The following is a 16,604-nucleotide window of genomic DNA, read 5'->3' as shown; positions in this document are numbered from 1 at the left end:
AGTCGGACGCTCAACCGACTGAGCCACCCAGGTGCGCCCCGGTTTCGCAGTCTTGAACAAACATCCCCAGTGACTCCGATGCAAGTGACCCACTGACCTCACCTTGAGAAACACTCCCTTCCGTCATTTCTAAGATCTTTGATCCTAAGAATCTGATTCTGTAAATTTCAGTCCTGACTTTCCTGTAACTGGAAATACTTCGATCCAGGACGGCGACATGTCAGGGGTTTCCTGCCGGGTGGTTCCTCGCTCGGTCAGATGCTGGACTCGCCAATCTCTAAAACGCTTTCCGATTTTTAAAGTTTGTTCCTTCACGGTACGCAGCTGTGGGCACTGTTTACCTCGGACCACTGGTGTCCCTGGAGAGAGATGAGCTGACAGGTGGAGACACCACTGTCCTCCTCAGGAACAATCTGTCACTCCACAGTGACGGAACCGGGGGACAAGACAGCAAGAACTAGGAGAGAGATTTGTTTTTCAGGATAACGAGGAAGACAGAGGATTGTCCCTCAGACCCAGACGGCTCCAAGGTCAAAGCCAGGGAAATGGAACATGACACGTGATGGTCTGAAGGCGATTGGATGAAGCTGGTCCCCAAGAGATTCTGGGTTGGAGCCCATGACGTCATAGCAGTTTCTGAAAAACACAAGTCCAGCGAGGACGCCCTCGGGCCCTTACGAGGAGGCTGGAGCGAATAGAACCGCTCCCGTTAGTGCTAGAAAGTGTCCAACAAAGAATGTTATGTCACAAATAATGACAGGAGCTCTCCAACCAGAGTCACCCAAGAAAAACACAGTTTTGGCAAGTGTAACTTTGCTACTTGCTTTTATAAGAAGCCTGAACTAGAGCTAAACTGAGCCGGAAAGCATCCAAAATGAGCAGGAAAAAAACCAAAAAACAAGGATGGCCTGTACTTTCCCACAATGACGTCCTCAGAGTATCCCATCGAAAAAATATTTGTTGGAGTCCACATGCGTTCGAGGCAATGCACTTTGAAGTTAAATAAAAAATAAGAATACTAAAACTAAGGATACTCTGAAGAACACATAGTCCGTACTCCGACGTGACACTTCGTTTGTTAGCTGTATCTTTTAAATCAGATCATCTTTTCCACTTCGGTTTTAAAAAAAACTCTCCAAGTAATTCACGCACATGCTTGGAAAAGTCAAATAGTTGGGGCACCCGGGTGGCTCGGTCGGTTAGGCACCGACTTTTGATTTCGGCTCGGGTCACGGTCTCACGGCTCGCGAAATTGAGCCCTGCGTTCGGTTCTGTGTCGACAGTGTGGAGCCTGACTGGGATTCTAAATAAATAAACAAACAGACAAACTTAAAAAAGAAGCCAAATGGCGCTACCAGGTTTGCAATGGAAAGACGTCTACGATCCCTTGGGCTTCTCCCCCCCCCCCGGTCCCCCCCCCCCCCCCAGGAGAGCTGACGAGGTCCAGGAGAGAGCGACCCTCTTTCTGCGAGTGTGGAGATAGAATTGCAGGCCCTGAGCTGGTCTGGATTATGAGTCAGTTCAAGTGACCCTCCCTGAACACGTCACTAAAATCGGGGGGTGGGTGGTAACAGCAAGGGACTTGCACCAGGGAGGGCCCAGCCCCGGTCCTGGAGGAAAGTCCCACGTCTCTGCTGCTATCCCGTCATGGCAGTGGAGGAATAAATGCTGGGCAGATCCGTGACGGTGTCCACTAAGCCCCTGGTGACACCGTTCTCAAATCCCCTTTGTGTCCTCTCTGGAGCGAGCTGTGTGATCGTCACAGAATATCCAGATCCTAATCCCTGGAGCTGTGGATCGCAAGCCCCTCGCCCTTCTCTGGACAATGGATTTTGCTGGTACGATTACGTTAAGGATCTTGAGATGCGAAGATTCTCCCGGTTTTTCACGGGGGCGGAGCCCGATGGAACCACAAGGGTAAAGTGAGGCAGCGGGGGATTTGACACAGAAGAACAACGCAGTCTGTGGACCGGAGCCGGGTGCCGCCCTGCTGGCTCTGAAGGTCGAGGACGGGGACAGGAGTGGGCGAATGCGAGGAACGGGGCTCTGGAAGCCGGAAAGGGTAAGGAAGGGCCCTCCCCCGGGGGCCTCCAGGTGGCGTGTGGCCCCACCAGCACCTTCATGGGGCTTGGAGAACCGACCGTGGACTTCCGACCTTTGGAACCGTAAGAGAACAGACGTGGTCGTTTGTTACAGCAGCCACGGGAGACTGGCACGCACCCCCCCATTCCTTGATTGTTTTTAATGTTTATTTATTTTTGAGAGAGCGAGACAGAGCGTGAGCAGGGGAGGGGCAGAGAGAGAGGGAGGCACAGAATCGGAAACAGGCTCCAGGCTCCGAGCCGTCAGCACAGAGCCCGACGCGGGGCTCGAACCCACGGACCGCGAGATCACGACCTGAGCCGAAGTCGGACGCTTAACCGACTGCGCCACCCAGGCGCCCCTCCTTGATTTTTTTTTTTTTTAACCAGAACATACTCAGATCTCTGCTTCTTTCCCCACCCACTACCTTCCTGACACAGATTGTCCAAGCTCATTCTTTCAGGCTGCTTCCGCGGCAGGAGAGTCTAGGCCCCGGGCCCACGGGGAGGGGAGGCGGGCTTTGCCAGTGAGGATTCTCTTTGCACACCGAGGTGAGCCGCGGGCCCGGAGATCTCCGTGTACCTGAAACTTAATGCTTCTATCCTGCCCCCAAGAGCCAACAGCACGGAAAGTAAAAGCAAGTTGCCCGGATAAAGAAGGAAATACAAAATGAAGAAACATAATTGGCTGATGAACATAGAAGAGGTTGTATGTTTACCTACTAATAAACAAATGTGAATTTCAATCACACCGTGATCGCATTTTTCACCTAATTGTCCAAGATTGAGAGAGCTGCCTGGTGTTCGGGAGATAAACGTTCACTCTCGTGACGTCCTTCCCGAGGGGCGAATCGGGGCAGTCTGTTCCGAGGATAATTTGCAACTCCAGAGCGAGTCTCTACAATATGCCTCCGGCTGACTCAGCGATCTCCCCTTTAAGAGTTTATCCTAAATCATGAATGTCTGTAGCATCTGACTTTAGCTGTAAGGGTGTCCTCGGCAGGATGTTTAGAGTAGCAAAAAAGAAAAAAACAAAAAAACGAAACAGTCGAACGGCAGAGCTCATCTATGTGTGGAATAATTTACGCCGCGTCCTCACGGTACGCTGTTTAAGTCTTGTGCAAAAAACGACGGGACAACACCGTTTTCCTCACTGTCCCTCCCTTGGGTATGATTTATGTTAGTCTTAATATCGGGTATGATTTACGTTAGTCTTAATATCGGGTATGATTTACGTTAGTCTTAATATCGGGTATGATTTACGTTAGTCTTAATATCTCAGTTCCCCACTTTTTCTATTCTAAATCAATCATCCGGACGCAATTTAGTAAACTTTCCAAGTGTTGACTTCACTTTCTAGGAAAGGCTAAAACCAACTGCCTCAGCCCTTGGCCCCAGGACTGCCGCATTTTAACGCCACCCTGAGCCTCTTTTTCCTTTCTCCTGGGACCGGTGTCACTTGTCTGTTCTCTCACCAGGACCGTACGTCACAACGAACACGACTCGTCACTTGGTGGGACCACTCTGCTCGCAGTGAAGAGTCTGTTGGGAAAGTTGTCCAGATGGCAGGCGCGGGGCTGTGCCAGGTTCACGGCATCACGTGGGCGATCCAGTCCCCCGTCAACTGTGCACGTTTCACACCTGTGGCCTCGTGGAAGGTCTCACGGCTGACTGCCACCTTGTCAGGTGACCTTGACCGCAGCTCCTATTGGGTTTTGTCTGGATTTGCCTTGGGGGTATGTGCCCATCTCTCTGCTTCAACCTGTCCATCTCTCACGAGCGTGACAGCCACCTTTGCTCTCGGCCTGACGTAAGTGTTTTTCTCCTTATGAGTTAGTTAAGCCCATTCACATATTTATGGCACATTTCGTCTGAGTTCTGTCGTGTTATTTGATGGTACAGTTTCTGTTCAGTAATTTTAAAAGCCTCTAATATGGTGTGTGTGTGTGTGTGTGTGTGTGTGTGTGTGTGTACTTGTGTGCTCTTTCCTGATATCTGCGATGGCTTGTGCGTGAACTCTCCTGGTTATCAACGCGACGTCCTTTAATACTCCTACTTCTTGATTTCTTTGCACAGTATCACCATAAACAGCGATAAATTCACCAGTTTCTTTTTCCCTTGCCTGTCCTACAACCCCACTTTAACGTATAATATTATGTCTCTGGGTTGCTCTTGAACTTTTTTTTTTTTTTGGAAGTAATCTCTACGCCCCATATGGGGCTTGAACTCACAACCCTGAGGTCAAGAGCCACATGCCCTCCTGACTGAGCCGGCCGGGTGCCTGATTTTGAACAATTAAGTGATGTCATTACCTACCTGAGACTACAATTTGAATTTACGCCTTAGGTTAATCCCTTTCGCTCCAACTTTTACAGAACGGGTGACAAGTATACTTCTTTTCTTTTTTCTTTTAACATTTATTTATTTTTGAGAGACAGAGCATGAATGGGGGAGGGGCAGAGAGAGAGGGAGACACAGAATCTGAAACAGGCTCCAGGCTCTGAGCTATCAGCACAGAGCCCGACGTGGGGCTTGACCTCACGGACCGCGAGATCGTGACCTGAGCTGAAGTCGGCCGCTTAACCGACTGAGCCACCCAGGCGCCCCTCTTCCATAGTTTTTTAATGTTTATTTATTTACTTTGAGAGAGAGACAAAGAGAGAGAGAGAGTCCAGGAGTGGCGGAGGGACAAGCTCTTCTATTTATTTATCGACGGCTTACTATCGCTCTCATCTCTGCGGCGTGCGGACACGGCTGCATCCTGTGTCCAAGGGTCCCCCGGGTGCCGCCTTGAAACCCGTTCCCTCTGCTTATCTAGAGCAACTCAGTGCCGGGCTGTGTCCCGCCACCACCCCGCTCCCTGCAGCCCCCGCAGCTTGCACAGACGGTGCGTGCTGTTCGTCCTTCAGGGGACCCCGCGGACTCCCGGGAGGGACGTCGCGCCGCGGTCTGCGGTCACGGGGCTGCCTCACCAATCCCTCCAGTCCTTCTCTTCTTCTGTGTGTGTGTGCGGCTTCCGCACGGCCTCACCTGCTCCCTAGATTCAGTGACGGCGGACGCGGTAAACCCTGCCTTGTTTTCCTTTTCGTGGGGTTATCTCCACGGAGAGACTTCACAGCACAGGAGTGAAATTTCTAGGGGAGGGGGAGGAGTCTGGTTGGAAAAAAACAAAGTTGTTCGTTTGTGCAAAACAGCATTTCACATAGTGCATTCCAGAGACGACTACTTTATAGGGCAGGGGGTCGCTCCAAGTAATTGGTCGGACAAGTTCGGAAGACAGGGGGCTAAACTCACGTAGAGAGACTTCTCTCCTATAGATCGGGCTCAGATCGTTTTGCGGGCTAATGGATTTGCCACTCCCGGGTAGGTGCTGCAAGACTTCCCCTCGCACACCGACGGCCGTTAATAAACCACTACGTACAATCTGGGAAGCCCTGACCGAAGACGTTCCCCTCAGACCTCACTTGACTTGTTAGCCTTCGACACTGTTGCTGGGGTATCTGCTGAGAGGGGGGTCCCAGCCTGAGAGCAGCCCCCTCCACCAGGCTCACAGCCTAACCTCGGAGGAGTCCAGCAGGCGGGCACAGGATCCGATCCGGGGGGGTCGGGCGGCAGGGACAAGAGTCTTCTCTGGGAACAGCAAGTCCTGTGTTGGGGTAAACAGACCCAAGGAAGGGAGCGATGGCACGGAGGCAGGCCCGGGCGGCCTCCGGGGAGATGTGATGTTAACGCTGCGTGGACAGGGCCGCGTTGGGATCTGAGGTCGAGATCAAGGAGCCACGAGCAGATTTCATGAGGTGCCTGAGCGTCCTAGGTCCTCGTATTCCTGTCTCCAGCCGCTGCTCCCACCAGCGAGCATCGAGACCTGACTGTCCACAGAGAGGAAAAGGCAGAAAGACCCTGAGTCTTTCGTTTCGGAGGCTCCCAAGCCCTAAGATGTCTAGCTTTCGATGCTAGAAATGTCCTTAATGTGGCTTAAAGCTTCACTTCACATGTGGGGGCAGAAAACGTCCACATAAAAGACACAGGTGCTGATATAAGAGATAGTTTGTTTGGAAAGAGAGATGGCGGGAGGTGACAGACAGCAGACCTGAGCTGGGGGGGGGGGTGAGGTCACCCCGAACGGTGACGAGGTGTCGATGGGCGCGGCCGGGCGGAGGGACAGGGCTGAGCGGCACTGGGACTTCTCCCGCGATCCCCGTGCCACGACACCCAGGAGCCCCTAAAAGAGAACAGTCTCCAACCGCCTTGCTCGCTTCTCCCGGAAGTAAAGTAGAAATCGTCCAAACCACGCCCCCGCCACGATTGAGCTTGGGTCCTCGGCACATGGGGAGGCCGTTCCCCCGGACAGTCCAGGGAGTCCTGTGACTGCCGCCTCTCCGCAGCCGTCACCTGGGGATCTGCCCCCTCCTGACCTTTGTGGCGAGCCGAACTCGGGGGTGGCCCCCCAGAGTCCCGCCTGCTGGTGCACACGCCTGGATGACCCTGGCCCTGAGTGTGGACAGACCCTGTGGGCCTGTGGTGTTACAGGGCAACGAGGCCCAGGTGGCCACAGCCCGGATCGCATCACACCGTGTAAGCCCCCATCCCAGCAGACGCGAGGGAGAGAGTGGCCCGCTGACCTCGCAGAAACTGCCTGGGGAGGGGGCCACCCGGCGGGGGACTGCCCAGGTGGCCGCCGGGAGCTGAGCCCCTCCGTCCTCCGACTGCCAGGAACAGGATTCTGCCAGAAACCGCGAGAGCCGGAAAAGCGACCCCCCAAGAAAAGAAATAATTAAATAGACGCATAAATATAAAGGGCCCCAAGGTCCCCAGGGGAGACCACCGCCAGCTGGCACCGGGGCTGGCACCCACTGGGTTTGCGGTCATTTGTCGCACAGCGGTAGGAAGCTAATGCGCCTGTGATTGCCGGCTTCGCCCACGTCCACAAGAGCCACCCTCCCACCACCCAAACTCCCGGTCCCTTAGGACCGTCATAACCCCAGTGACTTCATAAAATCTCTGCTCCACGAGAGCCACCGCTATGATGATTACACCCGGGGCCCCCTCACATCCTGGACCTAAGCCCCTCTGCGCACTTTTCTTCAGCCTCCCGCCCCCCGTCCCTGCAGCCACTGTGACCTTCCAACCCCCCTTTCTAGTCCCTCTCACTCGTTGCTTCAATGCTTCAGGTGACCCCAGGACAAAATCCAAGCTCCGGGCGGTAACTTCCTCTGTAATCTAAGATCTGCACCTTCTCAAATCCTTTTAATGATCAGCCACCTCCTCCTCTGCCCTCCCCGCTCTTCCCTGCTCCTTCCCCAAGGCAACTTCTGCACCTGCTTCAGGTGTCAGCTCAGAGACCGTCCGCTCTAGAGCGCCCGCCTGACCCCTGGCTCTCCCCCGTGATCCCACGGCACAGGTGTCTGCAGAAGCGTCTCGAACGTGCACGTACCTGTCCGCCTGCCCGCCCCGCTCCACGGTGACCTCCTCCCAGGTAGGCACGGTGCCTTGTCCACCAACAAACCTTCACTCCCCAACACGCGGGGGCCCTCTCTCCAGTAAAGGAACAAAGGAATACCTTTGCGCAGTTCATTGTCAAGTTGAAACCCACTCCGAATGGCCGCGAAGGAAACAGACCTGGTGTGAAGCGAAGAAGGGGGGGGTCTACGGGGACTCAGGGTCACGGGGAGAGGAAGAGTTCATTGCAGAACTGAATCCAGCCACAAGGGGGAGACTTTACCCTAGTCCTGGAATTTCTGGACTCCGCCTTTCAGAATGAAATACCTCCAATCATTTCTACCAGCCTCTGGCCCTGTCTGTAAGGCCGTTGACCTGCGTCCCAGAGAGGTCACGGAATCCGTGGTCAGCGGACGGGACGGAGAGATTCTTCGGCTGAGCTGGAGGAAACGAACAGCTGGAAGGTGAAGCGTTCGTGAGGGGGGCCCCGCAGCAGAGGACCGGGCAGACCTAGCCTTCCTCGGGAGCTCAGACAGCATCTGCAGGAACCCCGACTCGGACAACGCCGGCCATTCAGTCTCCCACGTCCTCGGGACGTACCCTGGGAGGGACGGGGGGTGGGCTGAATGGGAGCACCAGCATGTGGGGAGGGCGTGGGGGGCACGCCTTTCCCTTCTGGCCTTGAAGGCAGGGTCTCCAAGACCCTGAGAACAAGGGTCTTGGAGAACAAGGCTCCAGACCCTGAGCCAAGAAAGAACTCTTGAAGACATCTTTGGTGCAAAAAGGTGTTTTATTAAAGCACGGGGACAGGACCGGTGGGCAGAAAGAGAGGCACTGGGCTTGAGGGGGGTGACCGTTTTATGGAGGGGGGGGGGGGGAGAAAGTCAAGAGGGAGTCTCCAAAGAGACTTTGACCTACTAAAGACTTACAGGAGGCCTCGCTATCGTCTGGCGAAACATGGACATCGAGGCAGTAGGGAGTTCCTGGACTTTGGCCTATTGATGGGATTGCCTTTTTCTGGTAGCCTGGTGGAGACTCTTGTCAGTTTGGCTCTGTGTTTTTAGTCCTTTCCCGTCTGGGGGCAGCCAGGAGTGTCCAAGGAATATCACACATGTCCCACCTGGCGGGGTGGGGGGTGCTGTCAGCCCGCACTCTGCCCTCAGCTAGCCCCACGCTCGCTCCCTCATCACACACACGCGTGTGCACACACACGCACGCTCACACGCGCTCGGGGATCACATCATTTCATCGCTGGTAGGCCGGACTCCTCTCTACTTAGGTACCTTCTTCACCTACGAGGCCAGACAATGCGACATCAGTCATTCGACACGGATCCAGAGGGCAAAAGTTACGGATGGTCAACTGCTCAATTCAAACGCTCGGCGGCGTCGAGATGGACAACGGGTCTCGGTGTAAGATAGAACGCGTTCGTGTTTCCCGCCTTGAGATACCAGGAGCTGGGGGAGAGCCAGAGAAGGACAGGGCGAACAAGAAAGTATAGGAAAAGACCTCCAGCCCAGAGGGAACGGGCATCATGAGTCAGCATGATCTCAGAGGTCAGTTGTCCTTCTTTTCCAGTTTGTCTTTCTTTTCTTTCAAGGGAAGAATCGGAGGTCAGCCACCCCCGCCCTTCAGTTGTCCGAGCAGGACAACATCCGTCTGTGCTCTGAGAACTTGCTCCCTCCCACCCGCACCATGTGGAGAGCCCCCATCCTATGAGCCAGAACACCTTTCAGCTGTTCCAGACGCACAGGAGGGAGCCTGGGACTCCTATGGGCCAGCAGAGTCGTGAAGAAAAGTCAGCTGGCTACAACTTTGGGCCATCACACCGCCAACTCGGGTTCAGTACTTCACTAGAAGGTCTCACGGAACTCGAGAAAACAACATGCTTACCACTGCAGGCTTATTGCATCAAAAGGATACAAGTCAGAACCAGTCAAGGGTGAGAGAGAGACACAGAGAGCGAGGTCCTAGAGGGTCCCAGCACACAGCCTCGGCTGTCCTCTCTCCCTGGAGTCAGGATGTGTGACATTATGTAGAATATCACCAACCAGGAAAGCTCACCCCAGCTTTGGTGTCCAGAGGGTATATTGAAGTTTTATCACGGAGGCATGAATGGTTGAATCGTTAGCCATGTGATCGAGCCCCACCTCCAGCCCCCACGCCCTGTCTCTTCCCTGGAGATTGGGCTGATATGTCCTGGCTCGAAGCCCCAACACTGTAATGCTGGGGCTGGTTTTTGTGGCCTGGAGGACCCCCATCTGAGCTATTCTTAGAAAAAAATGTCAAATGTGGGCCCAGGGGCTCACCATGAGTAACAAAGACACTCCTCGCATACAGAACATTCCAAGCTTTTCCACGATACCTCCCAGGACCTGGGGACAAAGGGGAGCCCTCTTTCTTATTACCCACCAATTAAAATAACAAGGAGAGTGACAACAGTTGGTTGTCGGAGGAGTGAAGTTCCACCTTGCAGGAGAGTGAAGGCTGATAGAGTGGAGGAGGGTGTGGCCATCACAGGGCCCAGGAATGGGGCCGGGGAACAGGTGCTTCGTGCATAACAAACCCTCAAGGTGTGAAAGAACAATGCAGAAAATGCTGCTTTCTGGCTTAAGGAACTGGAATCCTCGGGCTTTGCAAAAGCTGTCATCTACCATTTTCTTGGTGGCCTCCTGGCCCTGGGATCTCTGGAGCGCGCCCCTCGCTGGGCTAGCCGTCACTGACCCCAATGTCCAAACATAGGTTAGAACACCTCCGTGCGTCCATCCGGGCCGGGTGAGAAAGTTCCTGTTCCTACCGTGTCAAGAGTGAAGGTGACGGGGAGGATACTTCCTCCCCCCGCATTTTGTCACGAGCTAGGTCAAAGAAAGAAATGGCTTTCATTCTATTACCGGACAAAACCCGTAAGAACAAAGGAGGACATTCACTTACTCTTTGTTTCAACTCTTCTCTTGAGAGGGGTTGATTTCTACGTGCTGTGGAATTAAAGGCTAGGTTGGAGATCCCATTCTGAAGGACCAGCCCCCCGTTCCAAGCCACGGAAGCATTTCGTTGCTCACGTAGACAAATCTCTGACTGGCCCACGTAACTAGCCCTCCCAATATGCCTGGTCACAGCCCCACGGTTGTGAGGAGGTCTTGGCTGGGGACTAGGTCTCCGGAGACACAGAGATGAGGGAGGTTATATTGAAAGGGCTGCCCTGGCCTGGAGAGCCAATGGATTATTCACTGGGAAATCAGAACGCTGATAGAAATTTATAAAAGCTCCGTTCCCAAAGGAGCTTGGTTTGTGTTGACTGGTCACGTCCATTTGAAACGGCTTTGCCGTGATCCCTGTTCTCCAGGAGGTGAGGCTATCGCTGGAGCAAGGCCGAGCTGTGATTGATGGTTCATTCTTTCTGTTCTCAGTAAGACCCAGGCGGAGGGCTGAGGGTTGCCCTGGGGAGACACTGGGCGAGACTTCCACATTTATCTGCATCAGGGCCGGCAGACACAGTAATTTCATTTGCTCCATTTCCTATACAATTTATAGGACGGTCATTAAGCAGCAGGAAAGGACAGAGGTCAGAATATGTGAGAACGTCGGTGAAAGTTCTCGGCTGGCCAGTGGGATCAAAAGGAATCAGAAAGGTCCGCTGCAAGGACTTAGGCGACGGTGTGAAACAAGGCCGTAAACCCCTTCGTGATTCGTCATCCTTTGAGCCAATAGTCTTCAGGAGATTTTGTTACAAAACCGAGACGTCAAGCCCGTCAATAAAGACTGCCTAATCACACTGTCGCCACATGGTATATATTACACGTTTAAGTCTCAGCCTCACAGGAGTCCGCATCGAAGAGGTTACGTCCAGCACAATCAAGATGAATGTCTGGCCCGTATCAGACGCTGATGCGTTTCCAGTGACGTTCCAGGAAGCTCTCCTCCGTGCTGACTTACAGACCCAGCTTCCTTCTTTCCTTCTTGTGGCCCTACCATCTCAACCCGTGACCCCCACGGTCATGGCCAGAGGGGACAAGGTATGCGGATGGGTTGTACCAACCGGTGAATGTCTTGCTCTGCGCAGGACACATGTTACTTAACCAGGCGCGGGACCTGGCCTCACCGTAAAGGTGCTAGAAAATATCGTTTTCCCCACGTATCCAGGAAAACCAGGTATGAGTGAGCCTGGTTGTCCCCTTCTTATTGTCTGGCGTTATTGTCAGGGTTATAATGGAGACACTCTGCGTAGTTAGTATGCATAAATAGCACACGCGAGGTGGTCGGTAAATGCTAGCTTTTGTCTTTATTAATTATTCCGTGTCACCGGCGTAAGCGTGTAGTTTGAGCAAAAGAAATGGCATACGAGTAGAAGCAGGAGACAATACTTTTTAGATGGATGGAAAGATTGTGAAGGTAGAACAGAGCTCTCACATACCCCACACCCGGTTTCCCCTCTTGTCAATATCCTTCATCCGTATGGCTCATCTGTCACAATTAATGAACCAATGCTGATACCTTATTATTAATGAAAGTCCACAATTATTCAGATCTTCACAGTTTTCACCTAACAACTTTTTTCGGCTCAAGGATCTCATCCAGGATCCCCCATTACATTTCGTCATTCTTTCTTTTTAGACGCCTCTTGGCCGTGCCCATTTTTCAGACATCCCTTGTTTTTTTTATGATTTTTGACAGTATCGAGGACAGTTCGGGTCAGGTATGTGGTAGAATGGACCCTCAGCCAGGGTTTGTGTCGTGTTTTCTCATGATTACTCCGGGGTAATGAGTTTGGGGAGGAAGACTGCAGGACTTCAGTGAGGTGTCTCTTTAGATATTTTACCCATTTTTTAATTGGGTTGTTTGTACTCTCACTATTGATTTGTAATAGCTTTCTGTGCATTTTGGACACGCTTCCTTTATCACATGTGTGTTTTGCAAATATCGTCTCCCATCTGTGGCTTGTCTTTTCCTTCTCTTAACAGCGTCCTCTGCGGAGCAGAAGTTTTTATTTTAATAAAGTCTAACTTATCAGGTGTTTTCATACATGGATCCTACTTCCGGTGTTGTATCTAAAAACTCATCGCCAAACCCCAGATCGTGTACACTTTCTCCTTTGTTTTCATCTAGAATTTTATAGTATTGCGTTTCACTTCCGCGTCTATAATCCCTTCTGAGTCAACTTTTGTGAACGCTGTACGATGTGTTTCTACATTTATTTATTTTTTTCACATACGAACATCCAATCCTTTCAGCACCTTCTGTTGAAAGACTTCTTTCTCCAGTGACTTGCCTCTGTTCTGTTCAAAAATCAGCTGGCTCTCTCTGTGTGGGTCTATTTCTGGACTGTCCTGTCCCATGAACGTGTATGCCTGTCCCTTCGCCAACACCGTGCTCTCTAGATTACCGTAGCTTTATAGTAAGTCTTGAAGCTGGGTGGGTCCTCCCATTTTGTTCTTCGATGTTATCTTGGTTACTCTAGTTCTTGTGCCTTTCTCTATAAACTTTAGGGTGAGTTTATTGATGTATACTAAATAGGTTGTTAGCGGGGCGCCTGGGTGGCGCAGTCGGTTAAGCGGCCGACTTCAGCCAGGTCACGATCTCGCGGTCCGTGAGTTCGAGCCCCGCGTCGGGCTCTGGGCTGACGGCTCGGAGCCTGGAGCCTGTTTCCGATTCTGTGTCTCCCTCTCTCTCTGCCCCTCCCCCGTTCATGCTCTGTCTCTCTCTATCCCAAAAATAAATAAACGTTGAAAAAAAAATTTAAATAGGTTGTTAGCTTTTCACCTGAGATTTTGTTGAATCCGCAGGCCAATTGGGTATAAGAATTGACAGCTTCATAATACTGAGTCTTCCAATCTATGAGTGTGAACTATCTCTCCACTCATTTAGAGTTTCATTAAGGGTTTACGTTTTTTGCCTACAGATCATGTCCATATTTTGATAGACGTGTGCCTAAATATTCCATTATTTGGTGCTATCGTAAATGGCATTATTTCTTTAATTTCAAACTCCAAATGTCCATTGCTAGTATGCAAAAAAAAAAAGAATTTGAGTTTCTATCATGATCTTGTGTCTTGCAACCTTGCTATACTCATTAATTAGTTCTTTGGCTCTAGAAAATAAAAATCATACGCATGGGTAGAAACTTCAGAACGATAGTTTCAGATCCATATAAAGAAGACGACCCATTAATGGTGGGGACAATCCAAGGATAAGTGGACTACTTCAGGAGAAAATAATCTTTTAGCTTCTGGCTAAAGGTGTTCAGGCGGGAGCCACACAGTCATGTAGGGGTGTGAATGTGCTGATATTCAAATACCAGTAGAGGAATTGAAGTAAAGAGCGCTGTGATCCCTTCTGGCTGGAAGATTCTCTGAACCTACTGGGAGGACTAGAGGAGAAAGGAAGGGTGTGTTTACTACATGTGAGATCACTTCCGGGCATCCGCATGTAGATGGATAAGCCACGGGAAGGTGAGCACGTATGTTTAATATCAAGGGAACTCAAACTCTTCTAACTCTCTCATTCCATCGCAACTTCAAAACCAACCTCTGGAAGAAGTCAAAGACTTTGCCCTCCCTCCCCTCTCCCCATTGTGACAATAGCACCTAGAGATGCCTCATCAAGGGGCCTATGTCTAGAGCAACTTTCCTGCGATTCCGGAATCTTCCAAATAGGTGAGGTGGAGAAGGGGGGGGGTGGTTGGTAGCACTGGGGTGCTAGGGTGGATGGACGGAGCAAGTGCAGCCGTGGAGAGAAACGAGGCCGTTGGAGGAAGAGCAGCGAAGGGAGGAGGCAGGGAGACATGGGCTCCGCCAGACAGACGCACGCAGAGGAGGACGATGAGGGCTCATGTGTGGTTGTAGGGGCCTCTCGGGAAGCATGGCAGACACAGATGAGCAAGCAAAAGGGAAGAGAATCTCCTCAAGTGGGGAGTGAGGCGGCAGAAGAGGCAGGTGGTTTGGAATGACGTTCCACCTGCATAGACGGAGGAGGCAGATTATGAGGCTCAGAGGGGACAGATGTCACAAGTCCTTGAATGGCAGACTGAAAAATAGAATGAGGATGGTGGGGGGGTCGGTGACGTTTTCTCGGGAGCGTGGCAAGACGATACAGTCTCATGGGTCATAGTTGACCAGAGCAGTGACATAGACAGACACAAGGGTCTCCGAAGACCCCAATACCAGATGGCTGGGGTGGTGTCCCATTCACCCTTGTGTCCCCAGGGACCAGCCAAGGGGCTGGCACGTTGTGGATGTCATAAGTACTGATTGGTGGATGAATTATCGGATGCATGAGGCTGTGCTTAACTGATGAGCGAGTGGAGCTTAGTAGCTTCCCTTGGCCTTTATCCAGCGCATCTGTGGGTCCCGGGGACGCACTGGGATGGAAGCTCATTGGGTTCCGTGGGTCGCCAGGGCCTATGCCTTGGGTTCCCGTCCCTTGCATCTGTGTCTTCTCTGGGGCTGGGGCTTAAACATCCACGCCCCTGTGATCACCGGCCTCATATTTAACAACCGTGCCCTGCAGGTGAGGCCGGAAAATAAATGAACAGCCTGATGGGGCCGTGCTTCCGGGCCTGAGTGACTGGAGTGGTGGCTCCCACCGGTCCCCAGAGGCCATGATAGCTTTTGGTCTCGAATGGCTGACCCGTGCCCCTCACCCAGCCTCCACCGTGCTTTCGGAATAGTGATTTACCTTCTGGGGCCCAGACCAGGCAACGTTCCCTTCCTCTCCTCTACCCTTCCGTAGCTCCAAGCATCCACATAGCTGAAGGGGTTCAGGACCCGTCACTCCGAAATATGCCACTCTGGGCTTACGGATTGTTTTTGAATTACAGGTACTTGGGAAACAGCAGGTGCAGGAAGGACACTTTGCACCCCCTTTGGCCCCAGATAAGACAACGAACCGTGTCACTTCTTCACCATTTACTACCCATAGCCCAAAGCCCTTTGTCTTATCAGTTCTTCGCAAATTTACTTTTGGTTTTTGTTTTAAAAACGGATTTGTTTAATAACAGATGAGCAAACACGTGAGGGGCGCCTGGGTGGCTCAGTCAGTTAAGCGTCCGACTTCCACGCAGGTCGTGATCTCGCGGTCGGTGAGTTCGAGCCCCGCGTCGGGCTCCGGGCCGACGGTTCGGAGCCCGGAGCCCGTTTCCGATTCTGTGTCTCCCTCTCTCTCTCTCTCTGCCCCTCCCTCGCTCATCCTCTCTTTCTCCCTCTCTAAAAAAATAAAAACATTAAAAATAATTTTGAAAAAAAACAACACATGAATGGATGCGCTAATTCACTCCACACGATTCTGGTGCATCTGCTTTTGCTCCCTGGCCCTGCCCTGACAGCTCATCCCGGGATAGGTCAAGTTGGGAATTCTACTCCAGAAATTCTGCATTATGTTGGCTTGGAGGGGACAGAGCAGAAAGGCTGTGGACAGCAGGAGAGGAATAGAAAGGTTTTAAATGAGGATGGCCAAGGGTTTCTCCCAGGAGAGAGGAAGAACAGGAAAGGGCCAGCACAGCTCTCAGGATGAATGATCCCAGATTTCAGCCAGCAAAATGTGGCTCGTGTCATCCCCACATCTCTGCCGATGGCCTTCTCCACCTCACGGCCATTTGGAGGTCATTTGAAGGTCATTTGAAGCCCATTCCCTAATTGTTCTTGTGCTTAGCTTCCTTTATGCAGAAAAACGATAATGCAGTTAGGATGCTCTCAAAAGTCCTGGGGGAAATTAATTTGTTTACAGGATTGTGTTTCATCGTATGGTGAAACCAACAAGGAACGACCGGCCCTCTCTGAAGGGCCGAGTGGAGCCACCAGGCAGGCGACGTTTGCAGGGTCCGTCTTCAACCACGGCCGCCCAGTCACGTCATTCTTTGGAGCGCAGGGTGTCGTGGTCAAATCCTCCCACGGTGCTGTTCTCGGTCACACGCGCTCGGCTCTCCATTCCGGGGTCTGTTAGCCTTCCCGGGCCCGGTGCGTGCCGCACGGACAGACACCCTTTGGCAATCAGTCCCTGCCGTTTCCCTGCCCACGTCCTCGTGAAGCTTTTCTCTCTGTTTTGCCACCGCCCAAGTGGTTTCCTGGCGCTGGGCGTTATTCCTACTCCCTG

This window comes from Herpailurus yagouaroundi, unplaced genomic scaffold (assembly GCF_014898765.1).
Source record: "Herpailurus yagouaroundi ecotype Mexico unplaced genomic scaffold, PumYag 185, whole genome shotgun sequence".
NCBI classification, from domain to species: Eukaryota; Metazoa; Chordata; class Mammalia; order Carnivora; family Felidae; genus Herpailurus; species Herpailurus yagouaroundi.
The sequence above is the reverse complement of the archived record's forward strand: the minus strand, read 5'-3'. Positions refer to the sequence as shown.